The sequence below is a fragment of the Rattus norvegicus genome, chromosome 4, assembly GCF_021556685.1.
Source record: "Rattus norvegicus strain SHRSP/BbbUtx chromosome 4, alternate assembly SHRSP_T2T, whole genome shotgun sequence".
NCBI lineage: Eukaryota > Metazoa > Chordata > Mammalia > Rodentia > Muridae > Rattus > Rattus norvegicus.
In genome coordinates this window covers 111,694,469-111,712,771 of record NC_141537.1, presented here as the reverse complement: position 1 = coordinate 111,712,771, position 18,303 = coordinate 111,694,469, and the positions used below count along the sequence as shown (strand labels likewise).

The window sequence follows — 18,303 nt, the reverse complement described above, 5'->3', positions numbered from 1 at the left end:
GGCATTTCACTTAGAATAGAAGTGTACAAATAATTAATATTTACGGCCATATATGAGCAGAAGCTACTTTACCACATTGGTTTTTATGTCAGCTATTCTGGCTGCTCAAAGATTCATGTAGCTAACTGACATCAGGTTAAGCAAATCTGCAAAGTGAACAGTAAAAATCAAGGCTTGAGAGCTTGCCCCTATAGTCTCTAAGGTCTGTCTCAATATACTAAAATATTGGGTTGAAAGGAACCATATTGAGAAGTTAATGTTCTTGCGCAATTAGGAAGAGTCAGGAGAAGTAGGAGAAGTGAGTTACCACAAGAAAAAAAGAATCAGAAAATAAACATTTGATTCACAGGAGGTTCTGCTTGAAGCAGACATCATATTTGAAAAATGCATGGTTCACTTTACTCAAACTGTTCCAAAAGACAATTGCTTCTTAGCCATTGAGAAAAAGCATCAATAAAAATTAAAGTGTAAAGTCCAAATTATACCATTAAGAGTAATAAGTCGTCTCCTGAGAGGCTCTGCTAGAGAATTATAAATACACAGGCAGCTGCTCAAAGCCAACCATTGAACTGGGAATGTGGTCCCCATTGGAGGAGTTGAGAGAGAATTGAAGGAGCTGAAGGGGCTTGCAGTCTCATAAAAACAACAATACCAACCAACCAGAGCTCTTAGGGACTAAACCACCATCCAAAGTGTACACATGAACAGAACCGTGGCTCCAGCTGCATATATAGCAGAGAATGACCCTGTTGGGCACCAATGGGTGGAGAAACCCTTGATCCTGCCAAGGCTCAACCTACCCAGTGTAAGGGAATGTCAGGGGAAGGCAGTGGGAAGGGGTGGGAGGATGGCGGGGGGAACATTCTCATAGAAGAAGGAGGACGCAGGATGGGTTAGGGGAATTATGGACAGGAAACCAGGAAAGGGAATAACATCTGAAATGTAAATTTTTAAAAAAATCCAATAAAAAAAAAGAAAAAAAGAAGTAATAAGTCAAGTGAAAATTATCAGGATATTCCTGCTTTGTAGACACACAGGAATGAATGTCCCTTTTATCGGTCTTGAATGGGAGAACAGAAGCAAAAATTTGCAAAGTATAAGTTTCTTAGAACAGAAAGGAGATTAAAAGACCTTGATAAATAAGCATGACCATTCCCTAGACAGCCTGGAGATGATGAAACATGAGCTAATGTCAAAATCAAAATGTGCAACTAGGGATACTATTAATTACTTAGGATTGATTCATCTCAGCATATGAGAGTTTAAGTTAGTTACTCATTAGTCGTGATGTTTTTCTTTTCAATAGAAAAAAATCTCGAGATCTTCCTGGTTGCTGCCGCCGCAGAGAGCTCTTAGGCAGCACCCCACGAGCAAACTTGAGCCTCGGGACCACAGGTAAGACCAACTTTTCTGCTGCAAGAGACCTGCCTGGTGAACTCAGGACACACAGAGGCAAAATTCCTCTAGGACCGGGCACTTCCTGTGTTTACCAGGAGTCCCAAACCCACGGATCCCAGCCCGCAGCAACTTTCTGCTCCCAAACCCTGTGGGAGAGAGACTTCACTACCTGGTCAGGAGGGCCTCCTGAGGCAGCAGAGCAGAAGAGACCACCAACACTGCCCACCCCTGCCCACATCCCTGGCCAAGAGGAAACTGTATACTGCCTCTGGGTTCCCGTGGGGGAGGGCCCAGGAGCGGCAGGACCCCTGCGCCTGAGACACCTCCGGAAACTGAAGGGACAGACCAGATAAACAGTTCTCTGCACCCAAATCCCGTGGGAGGGAGAGCTAAACCTACAGAGAGGCAGACACGCCTGGGAAACCAGAAGAGACTGCACTCTGCACACATTTCTGACACCAGAGGAAAACACCAAACACCATCTGGAACCCTGGTGCACGGAGGCTCCCAGAAACGACAGCGAAGATCTTCCTGGTTACTGCCGCCGCAGAGAGCTCGTAGGCAGCACCCCACGAGCAAACTTGAGCCTCGGGACCACAGGTAAGACCAACTTTTCTGCTGCAAGTGACCTGCCTGGTGAACACCAGACACAGGCCCACAGGAACAGCTGAAGGCCTGTAGATAGGAAAAACTACACGACCAAAAGCAGAACACTCTGTCCCCATAACTGGCTGAAAGAAAACAGGAAAACAGGTCTACAGCACTCCTGACACACAGGCTTATAGGACAGTCTAGCAACTGTCATAAATAGCAGAACAAAGTAACACTAGAGATAATCTGATGCTGAGACTCAAGCGCAGGAACCCAAGCAACAGAAACCAAGACTACATGGCACCAACGGAGCCCAATTCTCCCACCAAAGCAAACACGGAATATCCAAACACAACAGAAAAGCAAGATCTAGTTTCAAAATCATTTTTGATCATGATGCTGGAGGACTTCAAGAAAGACGTGAAGAACTCCCTTAGAGAACAAGTAGAAGCCTACAGAGAGGAAGCGCAAAAATCCCTGAAAGAATTCCAGGAAATCATAAATAAACAAGTAGAAGCCCATAGAGAGGAGTCACAAAAATCCCTGAAAGAATTCCAGGAAAACACAATCAAACAGTTGAAGGAATTAAAAATGGAAATAGAAGCAATCAAGAAAGAACACATGGAAACAACCCTGGACATAGAAAACCAAAAGAATAGACAAGGAGCTGTAGATACGAGCTTCACCAACAGAATACAAGAGATGGAAGAGAGAATCTCAGGAGCAGAAGATTCCATAGAAATCATTGGCTCAACTGAAAAAGATAATGTAAAGCAGAAAAAGCTACTGGTCCAAAACATACAGGAAATCCAGGATTCAATGAGAAGATCAAACCTAAGGATAATAGGTACAGAAGAGAGTGAAGACTCCCAGCTCAAAGGACCAGTAAATATCTTCAACAAAATCATAGAAGAAAACTTCCCTAACCTAAAAAAAGAGATACCCATTGGCATACAAGAAGCCTACAGAACTCCAAATAGATTGGACCAGAAAAGAAACACCTCCCTTCACATAATAGTCAAAACACCAAACGCACAAAATAAAGAAAGAATATTAAAAGCAGTAAGGGAAAAAGGTCAAGTAACATATAAAGGCAGACCTATCAGAATCACACCAGACTTTTAGCCAGAAACTATGAAAGCCAGAAGATCCTAGACAGATGTCATACAGACCATAAGAGAACAAAAATGCCAGCCCAGGTTACTGTATCCTGCAAAACTCTCAATTAACATAGATGGAGAAACCAAGATGTTCCATGACAAAACCAAATTTACACAATATCTTTCTACAAATCCAGCACTACAAAGGATAATAAATGGTAAAGCCCAACATAAAGAGGCAAGCTATACCCTAGAAGAAAGAAGAAACTAATCGTCTTAGCAACAAAACAAAGAGAAGAAAAGCACACAAACATAACCTCACATCCAAATATGAATATAACAGGAAGCAATAATCACTATTCCTTAATATCTCTCAACATCAATGGCCTCAACTCCCCAATAAAAAGACATAGATTAACAAACTGGATACACAACGAGGACCCTGCATTCTGCTGCCTACAGGAAACACACCTCAGAGAAAAAGACAGACACTACCTCAGAGTTAAAGGCTGGAAAACAACTTTCCAAGCAAATGGTCAGAGGAAGCAAGCTGGAGTAGCCATTCTAATATCAAATAAAATCAATTTTCAACTAAAAGTCATCAAAAAAGATAATTAAGGACACTTCATATTCATCAAAAGAAAAATCCACCAAGATGAACTATCAATCCTAAATATCTATGCCCCAAATACAAGGGCACCTACATGTGTAAAAGAAACCTTACTAAAGCTCAAAACACACATTGCACCTCACACAATAATAGTAGGAGACTTCAACACCCTACTCTCATCAATGGGCAGATCGTGGAAACAGAAATTAAACAGAGACGTAGACAGACTAAGAGAAGTCATGAGCCAAATGGACTTAAAAGATATTTGTAGAACATTCTACCCTAAAGCAAAAGGATATACCTTCTTCTCAGCTCCTCATGGTACTTTCTCCAAATTGACCATATAATTGGTCAAAAAACGGGCCTCAACAGGTACAGAAAGATAGAAATAATCCCATGTGTGCTATCGGACCACCACCGCCTAAAACTGGTCTTCAATATCAATAAGGGAAGAATGCCCACATATACGTGGAAATTGAACAATGCTCTACTCAATGATAACCTGGTCAAGGAAGAAATAAAGAAAGAAATTAAAGACTTTTTAGAATTTAATGAAAATGAAGGTACAACATACCCAAACTTATGGGACACAATGAAAACTGTGCTAAGAGGAAAACTCATAGCGCTGAGTGCCTGCAGAAAGAAACAGGAAAGAGCATATGTCAGCAGCTGGACAGCACACCGAAAAGCTCTACAACAAAAAGAAACAAATACACCCAGGAGGAGTAGAAGGCAGGAAATAATCAAACTCAGAGCTGAAATCAGCCAAGTAGAAACAAAAAGGACCATAGAAAGAATCAACAGAACAAAAAGTTGGTTCTTTGAGAAAATCAACAAGATAGATAAACCCTTAGTGAGACTAACGAGAGGACACAGAGTGTATCCAAATTAACAAAATCAGAAATGAAAAGGGAGACATAACTACAGATTCAGGGGAAATTCAAAAAATCATCAGATCTTACTATAGAAGCGTTTATTCAACAAAACTTGAAAATCTGCAGGAAATGGACAATTTCCTAGACAGATACCAGTTACCGAAGTTAAATCAGGAACAGATAAACCAGTTAAACAACCCCATAACTCCTAAGGAAATAGAAGCAGTCATTAAAGTTCTCCCAACCAAAAAGAGTCCAGGTCCAGATGGGTTTAGTGCAGAATTCTATCAGACCTTCATAGAAGACCTCGTACCAATATTATCCAAACTAATCCACAAAATTGAAACAGATGGAGCACTACCGAATTCCTTCTATGAAGCCACAATTACTCTTATACCTAAAACACACAAGACCCAACAAAGAAAGAGAACTTCAGACCTATTTCCCTTATGAATGTCGACGCAAAAATACTCAATAAAATTCTGGCAAACCGAATCCAAGAGCACATCAAAACAATCATCCACCATGACCAAGTAGGCTTCATCCCAGGCATGCAGGGATGGTTTAATATACGGAAAAACATCAACGTGATCCTTTATATAAACAAACTGAAAGAACAAAACCACATGATCATTTCATTAGATGCTGAGAAAGCATTTGACAAAATTCAAAACCCCTTCATGGTAAAAGTCCTGGAAAGAATAGGAATTCAAGGCCCATACCTAAACATAGTAAAAGCCATATACAGCAAACCAGTTGCTAACATTAAACTAAATGGAGAGAAACTTGAAGCAATCCCACTAAAATCAGGGACTAGACAAGGCTGCCCACTCTCTCCCTACTTATTCAATATAGTTCTTGAAGTTCTAGCCAGAGCAATCAGACAACAAAAGGAGGTCGAGGGGATACAGATCGGAAAAGAAGTCAAAATATCACTATTTGCAGATGATATGATAGTGTATTTAAGTGATCCCAAAAGTTCCACCAGAGAACTACTAAAGCTGACAGACAACTTCAGCAAAGTGGCTGGGTATAAAATTAACTCAAATAAATCAGTAGCCTTCCTCTACAAAAAAGAGAAACAAGCCGAGAAATTAGGGAAACGACACCCTTCATAGTAGACCCAAATAATATAAAGTATCTCGGTGTGACTTTAACCAAGCAAGTAAAAGATCTGTACAATAAGAACTTCAAGACTCTGAAGAAAGAAATTGAATTAGACCTCAGAAGATGGAAAGATCTCCCATGCTCATGGATTGGCAGGACTAATATAGTAAAAATGGCCATTCTACCAAAAGCGATCTACAGATTCAATGCAATCCCCATCAAAATACCAATCCAATTCTTCAAAGAGTTAGACAGATCAATTTGCAAATTCATCTGGAATAACAAAAACCCAGGATAGCTAAAACTATTCTCAACAATAAAAGGACTTCAGGGGAAATCACTGTCCCTGAACTCAAGCAGTATTACAGAGCAATAGTGATAAAAACTGCATGGTATTGGTACAGAGACAAACAGATAGACCAGACAAACAGATAGAACAGAATTGAAGACCCAGAAATGAACCCACACACCTATGGGCACTTGATTTTTGACAAAGGAGCCAAAACCATCCAATGGAAAAAATGATAGCATTTTCAGCAAATGGTGCTGGTTCAACTGGAGGGCAACATGTAGAAGAATGCAGATCGATCCATGCTTATCACCCTGTACAAAGCTTAAGTCCAAGTGGATCAAGGACCTCCACATCAAACCAGATACACTCAAACTAATAGAAGAAACACTAGGGCAGCATCTGGAACACATGGGCACTGGAAAAAAATTCCTGAACAAAACACCAATGGCTTATTCTCTAAGATCAAGAATCGACAAATGGGATCTCATAAAACTGCAAAGCTTCTGTAAGGCAAAGGACACTGAGGTTAGGACAAAACAGCAACCAACAGATTGGGAAAAGATCTTTACCAATCCTACAACAGATAGAGGCCTTATATCCAAAATATACAAAGAACTCAAGAAGTTAGACCGCAGGGAGACAAATAACCCTATTAAAAAATGGAGTTCAGAGCTAAACAAAGAATTCACAGCTGAGGAATGCCGAATGGCTGAGAAACACCTAAAGAAATGTTCAACATCTTTAGTCATAAGGGAAATGCAAATCAAAACAACCCTGAGATTTCACCTCACACCAGTGAGAATGGCTAAGATCAAAAACTCAGGTGACAGCAGATGCTGGCAAGGATGCGGAGAAAGAGGAACACTCCTCCATTGTTGGTGGGATTGAAGACTGGTACAACCATTCTGGAAATCAGTCTGGAGGTTCCTCAGAAAATTGGACATTGAACTGCCTGAGGATCCAGCTATACCTCTCTTGGGCATATACCCAAAAGATGCCCCAACATATAAAAAAGACACGTGCTCCACTATGTTCATTGCAGCCTTATTTATAATAGCCAGAAGCTGGAAAGAACCCAGATGCCCTTCAACAGAGGAATGGATACAGAAAATATGGTACATCTACACAATGGAATATTACTCAGCTATCAAAAACAATGACCTTATGAAATTCGTAGGCATATGGTCGGAACTGGAAAATATCTTCCTGAGTGAGCTAACCCAATCACAGAAAAACATACATGGTATGCACTCATTGATAAGTGGCTATTAGCCCAAATGCTTGAATTACCCTAGATGCCTAGAACAAATGAAACTCAAAACGGATGATCAAAATGTGAATGCTTAACTCCTTCTTTAAGGGGGAAAAAGAATACCCTTGGCAGGGAAGAGAGAGGCAAAGATTAAAACAGACACAGAAGGAACACCCATTCAGAGCCTGCCCCACATGTGGCCCATGCATATACAGCCATCCAATTAGACAAGATGGATGAAGCAAAGAAGTGCAGGCCGACAGGAGCCGGATTTAGATCTCTCCCGAGAGACACAGCCAGAATACAGCAAACACAGAGGCGTATGCCAGCAGCAAACCACTGAATTGAGAATAGGACCCCCGTTGAAGGAATCAGAGAAAGAACTGCAAGAGCTTGAAGGGGCTCGAGACCCCATATGTACAACAATGCCAAGCAACCAGATCTTCCAGGGACTAAGCCACTACCTAAAGACTATACATGGAGTGACCCTGGACTCTGACCTCATAGGTAGCAATGAATATCCTAGTAAGAGCACCAGTGGAAGGGGAAGCCCTGGGTCCTGCTAAGACTGAACCCCCAGTGAACTAGACTGTTGTGGGGAGGGCGACAAGGGGGGAGGATGGGGAGGGGAACACCCATAAAGAAGGGGAGGGGGGAAGGGGATATTTGCCCGGAAACTGGGAAAGGGAATAACACTCGAAATGTATATAAGAAATACTCAAGTTAATAAAAAAAAAAAACAAAAAAAAAGACAAAAAAAAACTCTCAGACATTTACAAGATATATATATATATATACATATATATATATGAATAACTCACGAGACTTTAAAAAATAAACGATATCAAGGATAAAGGTAATAGCATATTGATGACATTTTCCTCTATATTTGTTTATTTCTTTCTAACATTGTATTTTGCTTTCCTTTGGTCTCCAAGTTGAGCATTCTGTTTCAACAGAGTGCAGAAAACCAACACCACCTTGCTACTTCACATCAACTTCCTTTTACAGGGCTATTAATGAATACCAACCACAGTGTAACAGGTTGTGTGAACTGTCTACTTGACACAATCTGGGATTGTCTAGGTCAGGTTCACACTGGTCTGTGGGAAGTTGTCTTATTCATATTAATTGATATGAAAGACCTGCCCACTATGAGCAGTATCATTTGGAAGACAGGCAATCCATCTTACCAGGATAAAAAGAAGTACAGGCGAGCATGTATCCATTCTTTTCTTCCCTTGAATCTGACTGGGATCTGACTAGCCATTTCAACTTCCTTCTATTTTGACTTCAATGGTGGACTGAAATCTGGCGTGGTGAGATAAAATAAACTCTTTTTTCTTTAGGTTGTTTTTTCAGGTTACAATTTTTTAATTACAAGTACAGATATTAAACTAGGATATCCAACATCAGATAGCCTATTGTAGGTCATATTTGACAACTGATTTCATCTCCTGTAGAAGTCTGTGGGGTCATATTGATTACATATGAATATATGCATAAAAGAGTTATATTAAATTAAAAGTAACCATATTTAGGAACTCAAAACCACCTGTTTATCCAGCTTCAAGACATCTGATACTCTGCAGTATTCATAATACTTTCTATGATTCCTAGACACATGGGCACAGGTTACACACAGACATTCACATACACTTGAGTGAAATAGAAATTTTGAACAAAAAAATTCAATATATTACTTGTAAATACATGGTTTTCATGTTTAGCCAACCATAATTAACAAGACAAAAATCATAATGAAATCATAAGCTATTATCTTTGAAATTTCTGCAAACTTATTTACATAAGTGGAACAGTTTTAAAGAAAGCAAAAAGAATCTTCTCATCTCTAGAAAGTGATAGGTTGAGTGGATTGAGAAATGACATTATGAATGTAGCTGCCTATGAACTGATCTGTCTTTTTGAAAACACAAACATTCAGTATGGTTCATGTATTATGTTTTGCTATTATAGTTCAAATACATTTTGATATTTGGAATTGATAATATAAAAATATGAGTTTAACTAATTTTCTGAGAATTTCATGTATGCATACAGAGTCTTTTAAACACATACAACCCAGATTGTGAAAATTTATGATTAACTTTAAATGACAGTGCTTATGACATATCATTTTGACACTGTCTAGGTGTTCTGGTAGTAACATGTCTACATTAACAAAATATCAGTGTTAGTGATTTTGTACTTTACCTAGCGAAACAGATGAATTTTGAAGCTTCCATAGGACACTCTAAATAGTAACCCTGTCAGAAGGTTTGGATTCACCTCTTCTCCATCTATTATCTGGTCCTTTGATAACATTTTCAAAGATAATATTAAGTATAAGAAGGTAATGAGGATGATAGGTCATCTTTCTATCCCTTAAGAAGGTAAATGGACAGAGGATAAACCAAGAGCCTTCAGACGATACCCTAGCTTACTCACAGTTTCTAAGGTAGCAATCAATCACCATATTTTGAGGAAACTTACTTTGGGGACTTCTTCGTGCTTCAACAACCTCAATAAATAGACAATGCTTCAAATAAAACATGAAATATGTCTAAATTGAAATAAAAACTTGTAATGTATCTACACTATAAAATATATTTACTTTTTAATAATATTATTTCACAAATATGGAAATGAAGAAACATTATTTAGTTCCCTTCAAAATGAGAACCACTGTTTTGCACTGGTATTCGAAGTTCTCCTTCTCAATGTGGAACCGATGTGGCAGCCACTCCTATTCAGTCAAGACGCTGAGTCTTTTGCACTAATCTCGGAAGCTTCTTTTTAGGATGAGCTACATTTTGTACTATGATTAAATCAATATTTTACATATGTGAAAGGCAGAATCATGAAGCTCACAAAGATTGACCTTGGCAATCACACCTCGTTGATGAAGATTTGCAGCGTGTTCTTCATTGTCATTGTTGTCACTCATTGAGTTCTACTATAGTTATCACCGATTTTATTTCCAAGAGTCTGGAAATGAGACGGTGAAGTAGCAAACTAGTTTTTCAAAGAAAGAACTCTTAAACCTAAAATCATTACAAGAAAATAAAATACCTACCATTGTCTTGCATACGTTAACAAATTCTTAATAATGAGTCAGTTCTGAAAGTTACACAAATGTGAAAAATATAGAAACACATAACTAAAGCACTCAATCAAGTGATTCCTATATATGGTCATGGTATGGGCTTCATATCTAGGATATCAACTTAATTCTAGGAATCACACAGCTATAGACCACATGCACCAAAATGGGTGCTTTAAAGTAACTGTTTTAGGTGAACAGAACATACACCATGGGCATATTCTGTGGCTAAGTCATTGCTTACAGGAAAATCTATGGTGATGTTTAAGCACTCAAATAAAGCCAGCTCAGGAGATTGAATTTATCTTATAACTCTCCTGAAATACAGTAATTGTGAGGTTTTCTTGTATACTTTTAACAACAATATAACCAACCAAACAAAAATACATTTAAGTAGGAACCTATTAATTTAATTTATTAAATTAATTTAATTGAGATGATTGACAGACAACAAATGTGGCAATGGGATGTGTGAATAGAAGTGTTAAAATAGATGAGTTCTCAAAATGTGTTCAGACACACACATTAGAAAGTTACTGTTTTCTGTTGTAGTAGGAAAGGGACAGACTTGACACCTTACTCTAATCTGCTAAAACTATGTCATGTGTGACCATTGACAAATTTGACTCCCTGAACCTGGCATATTCAAATATTCCTCTTTATCTAAACTAGGCAATAGTTTAAGAAAATAACATATACCTCATGTTTGCTGTTGTTGTTTGTTTTATCTTGTTTGTTTTTACAAAAGACTAGATCTATGTTCCAAACAAGACAGAGGATAATTGACTGTTCAAGCAACCATCACCTACTTTAATCCTAGAACAATGCTACAGGAACTTTCATTACAATATTGCCACAAACACTAAAAGCAAAAGCAATTTATGAGAATTTATTTCATGTCCCAAGTTACAGTCCAATGTTAAGTGATGTTAGAACAAGAAGTCAAGCAGGAGCTTGAAGTAGAAACCATGGAGGAAGTTTGAAGGCTGACTTGTTGATTGGTGTTAAGCTAGCTTTCTTATATAGCTCAGGAGCACATAATAAGGAAATAGTGCAGATCGTGCTCTGTAAGCTGGATTCTCCTGTACCAATTAAAAATCAAGATAACCCCCTCTCAAACATTGCTATAGACCAATCTGATCTGGGCAGTCTCTCAAGGGAGACTACATTCTTATGAGAACTTAAGCTGTGCTAAATTCAATCAATAGTTCTGGGGTTTCTGTGCTCTTTTGCTTGGGTGATAGTGAAAAGAGATATATAGAGAGAAAGGGATGTAAGTTTAGTGGAAATGGATAATTTTCCTATACCACTGTTAAAAAACATGAGTTACCCTCCAGTATTGGCTTTTTCATGATACCCATCCTTTGGTCTTTCATGCGCTTCCTCATGCCATCTGGAAGTTTTAAAACACAACAGATGTGTGTCACTCTCCATGGTGCTTCAGTGACAGGACTAACCATGTTCAAGTTAAACCACAGAGATAGCACAGAACCTCTGTCCTGGGATGTGCACAGTACATGCCACTGAATATGTTAGTAATAGGGAGGGAGGGAAGGAGGGAAGGAAGGAGGGAGCGAGGGAAGGAGGGAGGTAGGGAGAGAGAGAGAGAGAGAGAGAGAGAGAGAGAGAGAGATCAACTTTGAAATCTAGAAAGAAAATGACCTGTGAGGGTAAGTGTGGGAAGAACACGCTTTTTAAAATAGTCATTATGCTTATGCATTACAAGACATTAATATGCGTTCCTGAGTTTAAGACAAACATTCTAGCCTCTACCATATATTCAGTAAGCTTAGATAAACTGTGTAACATGGGAATGACGTTTTAGACTATGATCTTTTCTATGCAGTTATTATCCTATACACCAGGCTATGCTCAATATCAACAGCATTTGGGTGGGGTACTTAGTCAATGAAGGATGGAAACAGAGGGTTGGAGAAAGGAGACATATTGAAGTCATTGTGTTTCTTCTGAGCTCCTCTGCGATCATTATCACCTGCCTATGTCTCCCTTTCAGGGCATTCTCTCTGCCCACACATTACTCTATTTTTAGATATGACAGATACATTGCTGGTTCCTACTTAGTGATAGTGTCAAGAGACCCTCATAACCCCAGAATGTTCCAGTGTCTTTTGTTATTCTCTATCACCTTCACAAAGCTTTGCAAATAAATGGTTTTAAAATGTTCTTCAAAACTATTTTGCACAACATCTTAGCTGTCTCTTGGAACTCCGAACTACTAAAAGATAAGGAGTCATTACTTAAAATTTAATGTGTATGGGCAGAGAGTGGTAGTCACCACTCTGGACTATTTATATAGCCTACAAGATATTCAAGGATTGGGGACATCACTTTCCCATGTAATTCTCTATGCTTTTAGACATTGTGACCCATTTTCTCATCATTGAACTTTGACATATAGGTAACTGGGATAAACAAGGCTCAATTAGATTCTTGTTAAGAATCAGGGCATTGCTTACAGTGTGGTATTTACATTGACAATATCTAGGTAAGAGATCACAAATGGTCCCTTCATTTTACTTCTATGTGAGTTCACCATAAAAACTATAAATTACTCATATTACAAAAGCTACAAAACTGAAATTGTTTTTCTCTCCTTAAAGTCTCCCTATAAGAATACATACAAATGTCACAGTGAGTTTCCTCTGTATATTTCACATATATCAGTAAAAAACAGACCCAAACAATGATGGCTAAGGCAAAATTAATCCACAACGTTCTGCATAAAAGCAAAAGTTTGATTTTATTTTACTACTAATTCGGCAATTCATTCAACCTTTAAAACCATTTTATTCCTATTTTTGAATTAATTAAGCAGGCAAAAGAAACCTAAAATAGAGTTATTTTGTATGCTTTTTATTAAGTGTTTAAAAGTATGCCAAATTAGTGCTATGGTAAATTGAAATACACTCAGCATTGTTTCTTTTGTGAAAGACTTTAGTCTCCCCAAGGAATGTTGACATTGAACTGCAGATTCTGCTCTACTGTGTGCTCTTTATAACCTTGGAGCATTGTTATACAAACTTCTTGCATATTTCTTAGGAAAAATTAGATTTTACTGCTCAGGCAACAATTAAAATCTGGAGACTAAAATGATCGTTCAGGGTCTGAGCATGCTAACCTTACCTTCTCAGTGCTAGAATCTGCTTGTAATACAGCAAGTTTATGTTTTGTGTGACTCTTCCTATTGGAAAAAAAGGAAAAAGGTTGAAACACCTATAGTGAAACAAATGCAGAGAAGCACTTCCATACCACAGAATGTCAGCAAATAAAGCAAATTGGGGGAATTACTTTGAGAGGACAGATGCGTTATTTTCAGTGGGAATAAAAGAAGTATCGTGAAACTGTCCTTCAAAAGCCTGTAATATCAAACTACACCAAAGATGATTTATTTTAATTGCTATATTTCTGAGTCCCAGAGTTCATTGTATAGAATGATACATTTTTCCAATAAAATAAAGTACTGAGGGTTGGTAATGAAAAGGAAATGACTATAAATGCAAATAGATCAATTCACTTAAGGAAAACTTAGACCTTTTATTATGAGAATGTCCACGGAGCCTTGAATCCCATACGCAACGAAAGCAAAATTGCTTATAAGACTCAGATGTAAATATATATTTGTGATTAGCATCTTAGTAATATCAAGGATCTTTCTATTTAACAGAGTATATTTTTTGACCAGCTCTTGTGTAAGGCATTAAGAACAGAGGGCAGTAAGGTTATTGCCATGGTTCAAGAGCCTCACATTGTCCTTTGGATTAGGACAGAGAGTGCTAATAATGTTCTCTCCCTCTCTCTCTCTCTACTTTTACTCTGAATAAATTCTGATCTCAGTAACTTATACAAGCAGAAAAGGTACTAAAGCACAGGACTCAAGGTATTTCTCCTTGACAATGACAATGAACAGGCATTGTCTGCAACCAGTTCCATTTCTTAAACTCTCATGTTTAAGAAGAAGATAACCTGGAAGAAGAGTTACAGAATGTAGTGAGCATACAAGTAGTTGCTGGGAACTGAACTTGAGTCCTCTCTAAGAGCAGCAAATGCTCTTAAATTTGGAGCCATCTCTCTAGCTATTGTAGGGTTTATGTAGATTGTTCCAGATTACATCTTAGACTCCTGTAATCTGAACATAGTCAATGCATTGAATTTATAAATGGAATTTATGTCATCATTTATCGTCAGTTTCAGTGGTTTGCTGCAGCTCACCTCTATGATGTGCTTATGAGAGCATCTCCAGGAGTAACTGAGAGAGGAGGCTGTTTCAAATATGAACAGAACTGCCCATTGGTCTGGGAATCTAGTAACAAAGCAGAAAAAGAAGAATGGAGGCAAACATCAACATCCCATTCTCTCTCTGCTTTGTTGTTGAACTATGTTGTTCCACTGGGCCTGCCCAACCATAGCCACCTGAAACCATGAGTGAAACTTGCCCAGCACTGCAGAAGTGCCTCAGTATAAAGGAGCACTGGCTGCTCTTCCACCAGACCCACGTTTGATTCTTAGAAACCACATGGCCTAGTCAAGTTCCAGAAAACCCGATGCCTTCTTTTATCCTTCTTGGCCACCAGGACTGCATATGGTACACAGGCATACATGCAGGCACACCCATAAAAATAAATAAACAAGACTAAAGTAAAATAAGACTTTTTCTCATTGTGTTGGTTTAACCAGATATTTGACTGAAGCTATACTGAAGTAACGAATACAGAGTTCAGCATCACAAGGAAACAAGGAAGTTTCATTTTTAACTTTAATGCAAATATTTTAGTAGAAAATACTTACATATAATATTTACCTTATGAAGTAGTAGGGCTTTTGATGTCATTTTCAGATCTTTATATGATTTAAACAATCTTTTTATAATGACTTTTTATTCTTTAAGAATTTCACACATGTATATAATGTACTTTTATTATATCTGTCTCCTACTTTCCCCAATCACCTTCTTCCAGACCTAACCAACCTTGTCTTCCTTGAAACGCTAAGTCCTTTTCTTTAATATGCTGAGGCTGAGTCCAATTGTCACATCTTGCACATTGATGGATTTAAGGGTGCTTGGTGGAGGAAGTGCAACTCAGCAAACAACACATCCTAAAGAAAACTTGATTTTCCCTTCTTCAGCAGCCATCAACTACCAACATCTCCTTTCTGAGAGAAAAGTGGATTATGGATTGAATTGGTTTTGTACAGACCTTATACAAAAAAATCATATAAGGAGTGGTCTGGGTAAAGTCCTGTCCAGAAAACACTCTCTTATAGCACTCTTCTCCAATTTCTGTCTCTTACAACCCTTTTGCCTCTTTTTCCATGATTATTACTCAGGCTTGCAGATAACTTGAATATTCATGTGTCACCTGAAAAAATTGGAATCATGCAATTTGCTTCTTAGGAAAGTCAGAAAATTTCCCTTTTTTGAATTTTCAGGTTTGAAGGAGAAATAACTCCTAATGTGTTGCAGAAGGGTTAAGGGCAAGCATGACCAAATTAAAAAGAATTTGAACACCCTTTGCTCTGTGCTGGGTCACAGCCCTCCTAGACAATTCTTAGCAAAACAACCTTAAGAGAGATGTTTTCCTTGAGTCACTATGAGGAGATGCAATTGACTCTTGTGTCTTTTCATCAAAACAGCATTTTTCTTTTACATTTGTTTTTTGTTTGTTTTTAAAGGCAAGAATGGTCTCAGTGTGTAGTCTTGACTGGCCTATAAGTCACTGTACGTAGTGAGCTGGCGTTATACTCATAAAGATATACAGCCTCTGCCTCCCCAGCAGTGGAATGAACTAAAGGCATGAACACCACATCAAACTAAAATTCTTTTAAAAAGTAATTAGGTGGTTATCCCTAAGACATATGCTGCTGAGGTTTTATTCTTTTACTGTATATTGTAATACTAAATGCACACCCCCCAAGATCTGGAGTCTGCAGGTAGCCCCTGTGAACCTGCCCCCAAGTTAATTCTGATTGGTAAATAAAGATGCCAACAGCAAATAGGTGGGCAGAAGAGACATACGGGGAGATAAGGTTTCCCCAGCTTGGAGAGAGAGAAGGACCATAAGGAAGACAGGTGCAGGTGAGGAGAAAGGAGAGCTACCATGGATTAAGTGTCAAGAAAATGTGGCCATGAGAGCTGCCCAGTTGGAGCTAGGAACAGCCCAGATCGAATATAGTAATTCCATAATTCAGAATTATTCATGGAAAAATAGATTCTAACAGCATGGCGAGTAGGCAGCTACCCAGTTCTTGTGCTGCTTAAGGCTTATTGTAAATATTAAGGCTGTGAGTGTGTCCTTTACCTGGGAACTCTATAACCAAAGGTAGGGTAGAACCCCCTGGCTGGGACTTTAAATATTTGTAATTTCTACAATAATGTGTAGCCACGTGCACGTTGAGGAAGACGTCTGATGAGATGGGGAGTTGGAGATTATGGATCTGGAGACACAGGTGTCTGTGACTCTTCTCTCATGACTTCTAGGAACCAAACATAGGTCCTTTACAAGAACAGCAAGTGCTTTTAACCTCTGTGCCATCTCTTTATTATGATGTAAGAATTCTCTAGTTTGCTTCTGCCCAGTTCTATCAAAAAAGCCATTCTTTTCTCTGCTTTTGACAAGGGGATGAGCTGGTGCTCTCTCGTGTTGAAAGAAAAAAATGAGTTTTCTTTATATTTGCCGTGCTACACAGAAAAGTTTCTAGGAATAATGGATTTGGGCTGTAACTTTAACCACTTGATTTTCCCATCTCACAGCATGAAGAAAATAATAAAAAAAATGTCTAGGCACTCCACCTGCTGAACTAATTTCTTTATCTATTGCACTTCACTCAGAAAAAAGAATGTTAATAATTATGTCTTCAGAGTGAAGCTGCCCACTGTGAAAACTGTTCACCTGCTATTTCTTTAAAATAAAAAAATGTGGAGCACAGCAAAACTTCTGCCTAGATTACAGATAATTCAGGAAATAACTATTCCAAAATTACAATTCTCTCCAGAGGAAAAAAAGAAATGGATGGAAATGATTTGGTTTTTATGCATGCTTAACCACGTTAACATTACCAGTGAGAGCTAGCGGCATTTAAAATATGATTTCATAGGAAGTACATTCGAAATGAAAATGTCTCACCCTTACTCCAGCCTAAGCGACACAGAAAAGAAACTAAATGGTGAATTGAGTTGCAAAATCAAATTTCTCAGAATGTTTTTCAATATCTCATATTTAACAGTTAAGACAATATTAATTTTAAATATCAAAAATCAAATTAATTTTAAATCAAAATCTCTCTCTCTCTCTCTCTCTGTGTGTGTGTGTGTGTGTGTGTGTGTGTGTGTGTGTGTGTGTGTGTGGGCATCACATGCCTTGTGGCTATAGGTATAAGTGGTGTGAGCAGTACAATATGACATGAATGCTGGGAACCAAACTCAGGTCCTCTGCAAGCATAATACATGTTCTTAACCACTGAACAATCTCTTTAGCTCTAGTAAAAATTACTTTGATAATTCATAGTTCTAGGAAAATTCTAATGAACTTTTAAGATTATCGTATACTTATAAAATATTTAAGGCACAAATACATGAACGATTATACATATACAGGTTGTGACTGAAAACTATTTGATTGTTAGAGGTGAGTCACCCTGTACAACCTAGGTTGGCCTTAAATAAACAAGCCTCCTGCCTCTGCCTCCGCCTCTACATCACTGGCATTAAAGATGTTCAGCAGCATAACTAACATTTATTATTATTATTATTATTATTATTATTATTATTATTATTATTTAGTAGTATTTTATATTAAAAAGATAGAAATGTGAAAACATACTATCCTAAGCACATAGCTTAAACAGTCAGTAGTAACTTAAATAAAGTGTTTCCCTTTTCTGAAAATTGAAATATCTAATAATTTGAATTTCTTTAGAATTATTCCTTTTTACTCATAGTAGCATTTGCAGAGTAACT

The 18,303-nt window shown here is 38.0% G+C and overlaps 1 pseudogene; it reads right to left on the bottom strand.

Annotated features, from left to right (window-relative positions):
- The window catches only part of LOC147994920 (fatty acid-binding protein 5 pseudogene), a 70,847-nt pseudogene that overhangs the window by 16,266 nt on the left and 36,278 nt on the right, over window positions 1-18,303 (bottom strand).